The sequence below is a fragment of the Cynoglossus semilaevis genome, chromosome 1 (genome assembly GCF_000523025.1).
Source record: "Cynoglossus semilaevis isolate Cse_v1.0 chromosome 1, Cse_v1.0, whole genome shotgun sequence".
Classification (NCBI taxonomy): domain Eukaryota; kingdom Metazoa; phylum Chordata; class Actinopteri; order Pleuronectiformes; family Cynoglossidae; genus Cynoglossus; species Cynoglossus semilaevis.
In genome coordinates this window covers 10,443,772-10,452,089 of record NC_024307.1, presented here as the reverse complement: position 1 = coordinate 10,452,089, position 8,318 = coordinate 10,443,772, and the positions used below count along the sequence as shown (strand labels likewise).

Sequence of the window (8,318 nt, the reverse complement as noted above, 5' to 3'; positions counted from 1 at the left end):
ACAGAGCAAAAAACACAAGAACAAACACAGCAACACAGGAAAGAAAAGAATGGTGGAAAATAAGAGTGAAGACCGTACGTCAGACTGCCCCGAGATCACCTTCGACACCCATCTGTTAGCATGAACCTGAATTAACCCCCCCCCCCCCCCCCCCCCCCCTTTTCTTCCCCCCCCCCCCTAAAAAGCAAGGAGCAAAATTCACGGCGCAGAGGTTTTCATTCTGTGCCAAAGCTCCTCTCTCTGCCGGCCTCCATCTATCTTTCTGGTGTATAGACTGGAGTTAAAGAGCAGCAAATAGAAATGCCATCTGGCAGTAGTCTGGCCGTAGCTGTTTGTGGGACATATGATGGATTCTATCGAGGATAGAGGCCAAAACATAAAAAAAAAAGCTGAGGTCAGTAAGTTTAGGAATCCCAAAAGTGGGAGAAGTCTGTAGGACGGTGTTGTTCAAATGTTGGAGGATGTCCTTGTCGTGTGGTTTTGGATCCTTGACAAGTTGTATAGCAGTATCATATTTACTTTTTTTTTTTTTATCTCTGTTGATTGCAGCTTGACCAGCTGGTATCAACTCCGCCCAATCTGGTGGTTCACAGTTACCGTCACGTTGACGCACGTGTACGCGATCCTAATTAGACGTTTGGGGGACCCGGTCGGGAGTTCGCCAAGTCCAGACGGGTTCTTCCCTTTCCTGTGTGTCACAGCATGACATCACAGTCTGGGCGTCCTATCACCGACATGGACGGCAGACAAAGGCGATGGCTGACGGGGAGTGACTTCGTTCAACCTGCCCAGCTCTGATTCCACCCAGCAGACCGGCTGTAGGAGGAAATGTCCTACAGAATGTGCCACGTGGGCCGTGCCACTTTGGTCCTGGAATTCTTATCATGTTGACTTTTCACTAGGGATGGACCGCACTGTGGTTTCGCCTGCAGCTGGGATAACAAAGTGATGAATAGGGAGGCTATTGAGGAAAGGAAATGCCCACACACTCACCTCCTCCATTCATGCCCTCAGTCAGTTGACACACACACACACACACACAGGTCCCAAATTTAGTGGCACTCATCCGGGCGGAGACGTTTGTGAACTGCGGGGCTCTGCCGAGCTGCACTCTTCAGGGCCGCGGCCATAAAACAAAAGCACTTGAAACATGAAAGAATTCCTGCAATTTACAAGAGGAAGTGGAACATCTAAGAGACGGCGTTTGAATTCTCGCTGCACTCCTCCTCTGGGCGAAGTGTCAAAGCCGTGGTGGCCGCCGCCGCCTGACGTTCTTTCCCTTCCGACGCCACCACAAATTCAAACCGCCCTGTACAATGTCTCAGTGACCAGTGAGACCTCAGTAAAACACGTGTACCCGGAGCGGAGGGAACCAGCATGGGTGAGTCAGAGGCCGTCCAGGGTTTTTCTTTTTGAACCTGGCAGCTCTGGGGGGATGTTTCTGTTCATTTGGTTATCTCTCTCCAGAGTCCCCGAGGTGAAGTGTACTGTAAAGTCAACTTAGCTGATACAAACCAGTGGTAGTCACGCAGCAGTGACACATGTTGTACCTGCTGAGGACACGCTAGTCGCCGGCATCAGAGCATTGTACTGTACCCAGTTTGACTTTAATGTATAATACTACACATCACAACATATTTATATATTTATATACTCAACGTGTTAAGAAGCAGCAGTGAGTTAACCCCCTGTATAACCTTACCGACTATTACCACAGGTACTGATGTAAGCAGGCTAACAGTGACCTGTTGTATCTTTGTATTAACTCAAATTCACCGACCTCTTCTTCAGTACTGGAACTGAACAAAACAAAAGTACCAGAGCTTCCCTCAAACCTAAAATAGTTCCTGTTCAAGGACTCCAAAGACGTTTAACAACAAAACTGCTCTTCTTCTAGAAGAAGACTGATCTTGATGTACACCCAGAGTGCTAGCTCTATGTGTTCGTTACACGTTGGCTTACTGCTAGCTATCGTGGTTAGCGAGCAATGCTACTTTTAAGTGTATTTATATACAATGGAAGGCTCCACATGTAATACTTTGAAGTTACAGTATGCTGTTATTCAAAAGCACACTCGACGATGCTAATGTTATTAGCATAACATTAGCGTGTTAGCGTTAGGTAGTTTCTGTGAGAATGTACCAGGTCCATTTAGGGAAAAACCCTTATCAATCAGTTGACTAACACTGAGTGTGTGATGACCTTCCTGTCAATCCGGTTGGAATAACTCCATCATAATTCATTTTTTTGTCTCGTTTTTTTCTTCTTTGTGATTCTTCGGCAACACATGGTACAGACAGTAGACTGCAAATCTTTGTACAATTATGTGAATATTACGATGTGTGTGACCTGCATGTGTCCAGTGTGTGTGAGTGTTTGTGTGTGTATGTGTGTGTTTGCAGTTTTCCAGAATTTTGGTCTGCATTCATGTGGATAATTATAACTTTATGGAGATTTTTTTCCCCTCCCTTCCTTACAACCACATCTGCAGCGGAGGCAAATAGTCGAGGAAGGGTGGAGGACAAATTTGCTGCCTCCCTCTCTTTTCTCTGCATCTTACTGGTTTTCTCCTCCCCCCCCCCTCCCCTCTCTTCCATTGCCATTCCCCCTCCTTCAGTGTCGCTCATCTTTCACCCCGGCCCGGACCACCTACGTTAGAAGCCTTGGGTGGACCAGAACCATTGCTATCAGCACAAGTGTACTCAAACGTCCCATAATGACTTCCACTTAGAGCCAGTCCATAAACACTCTCAGATGCAGAGAGACACACTCTCAGTGCTCGGGCCGAGCGGCTGCATGCTTTCTTCCTCCGCAAAGCCTGCACTCACTTAGCTAGTTTCCTTAATTCCTTTCTTAATAGGAATCTGTTTGTTTGTTTATACATTGGTTCAGTGCTGTTTATTTGGCCGCCCGTTTTTATGAGATCTTGCAAAGGCACTGGAGCCACCCTCGGAGCTGTGCTCACCTCGTGTGTGTGGCGCAACATGGGCGCATTAAACTTAAAGCTTTTTTACTGTAACTCGTAGAGCTTTCCGGCAGTGGTTAAAGCTGCGGTGAGGCTACCTCCGCAAAGAGTTGCCCGGCAGAACGACATCATGAGCTTGTACCATCTCCAAAACTACGGGTCCCACGCCCGTGCACCATGATGTCACACAGGCTTGGGTCATTATGTTTTCTCGCGTTACGTTAAAACGCAACAAAAAGTCATGTACGCTGCAAGGGTGGAGCCGACAGATCCCTTTAACTCGGCGAATGACCTCAAGCTAATTTAACTGCTGTGCGACATCATGACGGGCTCAGTGAAAAATCTGATTTAAAATGTCAGTCTGTGCCGTGCTATTTGTTTGCGCTCTCACTGATGTCACTTTCAATGTGAGCAAACAACAAAGTGATGATTATTAACAAAACCACAAAACACATTCTGACAGTTGTGTCGTTATGTGACCAGAATTTTAGGTTTTTAATTCACTTCTTGGAACATGTTTTGGTAACTGTTCTGTGGGTCAGAGGAAGGTTGTACTCACCCGGCTAATTGAAAAGTTCTGGGATGATTCAAACCAAGTCGTCAGGTAGCAAAAATCCAAAGTCTGCTGCAGAATAAAGTCAGAGGAGGCAGTCAGAAAAAAAAAAAAACAACAACAACACTGAACTAGAAAGTCAGTGAGTTCAAACACAGGTGAGCAAAGTGTGTGAAGACTCAACTAAATGAGCAACAGGTGAGAAGGGTTTGGGGCGTGGCAAGCAATCAGAGGAGAACCTGGAGCAGACGTGAAGTTGTCAGCAACAAGATGACTTGAAAATAAAAACAGGAACTTGATGCTGTGACAAAAACAAACCGATGTTATTTCATCACAAATGTAAGAGCCTGAAGAGACTGGAATACAAATGAGTGTTGTAAAAAAAAAAAAAAAAAAGAAAGAAAGAAAAACTGCGAGAAAAGAAAAACTCAGATGCCAAAGAAATGACATGATGTGTTGCGTCTGTAAATGCTACGGGTTTTGTTGTTTTGTACAAGTGGTTGGTCATTTTAATTAATGCTGCATTACCTCAGCTGATGGTCTGTGTATCATAGACATTAGATCACAATTGGACTAGAATATATATATATATATATATATATATATATATACATTGAGCTCACATCAATTTACATTCATTTTCTTATAAAAGCATATTTCAAAACTTTGTTGAGGGTAGATATTCTATTTTTTTCTAATCAGGTATTGAGTATTGCTAGCATAGAACCAAAAATTGAAATTAAACCTTAAGTAAAACGTAAAGTAAATGTAAGGCCAATACTGAACTTCATAAATAACTGCACTTATACAGCCAGTGTTTATAGTACCTAATAGAAAAGGAAAAAGAAAGAGAAGTACTGCTTATTCCTATTACTCTACAAAAGTACAAAAGTGTATACATACAGTACTCAAAAATAAGTAACAGTAACAAACTTAAATTTGACATCAAACATTAGTTTACGGTGATTCTTTAAGACCTCGATATTTAACGACACACCAACCAGCACAAGAAGAGAAACCTTTTTTCTCTTTAGTTTTTGAATTCATTGAACATTTTTGAAGGTCGTGTCTTCAGACCTCTGCGTCTTCCGTTCTCACAGACAGCCAACTTGGCAGTAATAACCGACCCGAGTCTGTGTGAAAAAGAGCAGAACCTGCTGCTGTAAAAGGACATATTGGGGCAGATGGTAGCATTTACACCAGATCAGGTGAACAACTGCACCAAGGTTTGTTTGAAATAAATCAAACGTCTCTCAGAGGGGACATCAATCTGTCGATGTGAGATAGGGACAGAGGGGGGAGGAAAAAAAGTGTGTTTTCACCTGATCTGACCAAGGTCTGGTGAAAATGATAGGCTTGGATAAAGGCTCTGGTGATGAGATAAGTGCGTCCAGGTGCTGAGGGTTGAAGGGCCTCAGGTGAATGGAAATTTGGAGCAGGTGAGTAGATGGGAAAGTCCAGGGACATCTGCGGAGTGTGAGGTAAATCCAGGTCAGGGACGAGACGTGACGGGAAGGTTAAACAGTGATGTGCTGTCCATGAACGAGGGAGAGTGAGTTGAAGAGTTCAGGAGAGAAATTTAAAATGTTTCTATTGGACATCAATAATGTCTTTGTCCCAGAAGAAGACGCTTTATTTATCATTGTGCATATATTTAACCCAGGCGTGGGCAAACCTGTGATTTTATAACGGCTTTTCACTACAAACACCATTCAGAGTACTACTTGGTTTCCCTCGGTGTCGTCATGGGTTGTTGATTTAAGTAGGTGACAGTGACAAAGATTGGATCGAGACGTACCGTAACAGAACCCACTGATGTCTCTTCTCGTCTCAAAGACGTACCGTAACAGAACCCAACATGACACTGAACCCACTGATGTCTCTTCTCGTCTCATCCACGGTACAGTGGCGAGATGAGGCATTACACCGCAACATGTCCAGTGTTTGTGTTTGTTACTTCTTTAGTTGATACATAGAAGTAGTTCTACACAGTTCAATGGGACACTTTCCTTAGTGAGTAGCATGAGTCAGTGTTTAGTTTGATCTTTTTTATTTTAATTGGAATGCGATCACAGCCTTAAAGCTCCGCCCACTTTCTGTTCATTCAAAATAAATGACATATATAACAATACATAAAACTGCCTCTTAGATAGATTTAACATGTTTTAACTTTTTAGAATACAAAGTATAGACATGGAAGTTGTTCTGGTAGATGGTAGAAAAACAGTTTGAATAGTAGTTTGTTCTTTCTTACGACAGACTTGATTCAAAACAACAAATTCTAAAAGATCTCCTCCAGATGTTTCAAACATCTGTCGCAGACAAAATCTTATTTGGTGTGATCCGCCACCCTCACAGCTGCAGACACTAACTTGGACTTGATCGTGACAGAGGAATGTCAGCGACTCCATCTGCATCACAACACCTGGAAATTTATCTAGCGGCGAGATAAACTCAAATATTCACAAATCTTTCAGCACAAAACGCGGTCAACATTTCACATAATCCCCGTTGTCAGAGATTGTCCCGATGATCTCCTACCTGCTCTGACAGGATGGGACAGACACATCTCTGGTAATGACATTTTTCTCCGGCGGACGGGGGAGAACCTTTACGTGACAGCAGAGCATCTCAGAGAAGGGTTGGAGGAAGAGGAGAGGAAAGAAGTGCGAAGATTGAGATCAGACAGGCAGCTGCTGCTCTGCTCCCATCTTCTATCAGTGTTGACGTTTTAGTGTTTTATATCATGTCAGAATGCGGGTTTGAAAATGTGCCACTGACATTGTGGTTCCGAACTCAAGCTGTGGAAAATAGATTTGAATGAAATTCACTTTTTCTTTTTTTTTTCTCAAACTTTTTTTTCCCTTCCTCTCTCTCTGCTGCTGCAGCTAAGGATTTCCAAACTAAACATGAATTCTCCCTGATATTCTGTATAAATGACAAGCATGTGCTCATGCTCTCATACACACACACACACACACACACACACACACAGAGTCCTGAAACGAATCAAAGACAGTAAGATAAAAACATCCAACTGCCTCTTTCATCTGGTTTGTTTAGAGTTTTTCCATCTCGTGTTTATCCCCGGAGCAAAACTATGCATCTTGTTTTGCAATCATCTTGCCTTTAATCTGTTTGGGACATTGTCTCCTCTTCTATCAGTACCCAGGTGAGTTATCGAGGCGACCGAGCATCCTGCCAAGCGTGGGGTTTCACAGCTCAGGGGCCACTATCTGGACTCGCGCTGAGCAACTATCTTCACATGTGGGCCAGAGGGTGGACTTGTCTGCAGCTCACCAGATTAGACCGGGGCAGCACTGAGCCATGCCACGATAAAAGCTCCTCTGTGGAGATGTTGCAAAGCTCAGGAGATTGGAGATGATGAGATTGGAGATGTTAAACATGCAATAAAGCAGGATGGCATGAACACCTGAAAAAAGTGGAGACCAAACACAGATAAAAAACTATGTGATGTAAAAAAAAAAAACAAAACATGTCTTTCTTCTCTTTTTTCAGTGTTGTTTTACTCATTTTTTTAAAAATAAGAACATTAATTCATCTTTTAATCTTTGTCAGAGTCAGAGGAGCTGGAGGCAGTCCAAGCAGGGGGGCGAGGAGAGGGTGGTGTACACCTTGGAGTATGCTACAGTACAGACGCAACAACCTTTCATACACACATTTAGACTAAAGGTCAATTCAAAGTGAACAATTAGTCGAATCCCACATGTTATTGGGCGGTTTTAGGAAACATCACACACACAAAAGGAGATCTGGAAAACTAATTGGTTTTGTTTACTCCTGAAGTTTTTGGTAACCTTTGATTCCTTACCCAAAGAGTTAATCCAAATAAACTTGAAGCTACAGTTCTTACTGACTGAATATGGATCTTTTCTAGTCCTGATGACACTCAGAGCACCCTCGCCATCACCAAAATGACTGAAGGCTGTTGGGAGCAATTGGATCACATTCCCAAGTACACATTTGCATGAAACCTGCACTACTTGCTAAGCTAAATGCTAACACGATTTTGATTTGATTTGATTTTGATGGATCACCAAAATGACTGAAGGCTGTTGGGAGCAATTGGATCACATTCCCAAGTACACATTTGCATGAAACCTGCACTACTTGCTAAGCTAAATGCTAACACGATCAGTTCCATTTTTAATACCTTCAATAGTGAGTCATTTGAGGTGAATTTGTTATTCGTGATTTGCTGTGTCAATGTTGTGTTGCATTTCTTTCTTCAAGAGTAGACAAGAGGAGCCTTTTAGCTCGTTTGCTAACAGCATAACTATGTGTCTATGTGTCTTTAGCCTCATTGTTACTGGATGAGCTATGGATTGAATTACTTATTAAATATGTTTGTGTTGAAACTACTAGACATTCCTCCTCCTCTTGTGAATATTGGCAAAAGATGTGATGTGTTAGCGCAACTTAGCTGTTTTTAGCTCATGTGCTAATGTCAGGACTGTGATGTCACACCGACTGATGGTCTGTCTCCTTGGTGTATTGAAGGCTAAGTAAAGAGAAGTTGTTATAAGACTTTTCCCAAATTAACACATAATTAATTGATGTTATATCAGACGACAACATTATTGACCAACACCGAGCTTTAACAGACATTAGAATCCAAGATGGCGCTAGCACTAGCAATACACGCTAAAAAAAAAAAGTTGCAGAAACGTTGACATTAAATACACGCTAAAAAAAAGTTGCAGAAACGTTGACATTTACCAGAACTCGCAGTTCTGTTACAAGGAACAGCAGATGGTCGACTTCATAAGATGAAATCTT

The 8,318-nt window shown here is 42.7% G+C and overlaps 1 long non-coding RNA gene across 2 annotated transcripts in view; it reads right to left on the bottom strand.

Moving 5' to 3' along the window:
- The window catches only part of LOC112488145 (uncharacterized), a 16,456-nt gene extending 12,381 nt beyond the window's left edge, over nt 1-4,075 (bottom strand). For both annotated transcript variants that reach the window (XR_003051923.1, XR_003051922.1), the window contains exon 1: nt 3,525-4,075. This is a non-coding gene — a long non-coding RNA (uncharacterized LOC112488145). The remainder of the gene's footprint in view (nt 1-3,524) is intronic.
- Between the last annotated feature and the right edge of the window lie 4,243 nt (nt 4,076-8,318).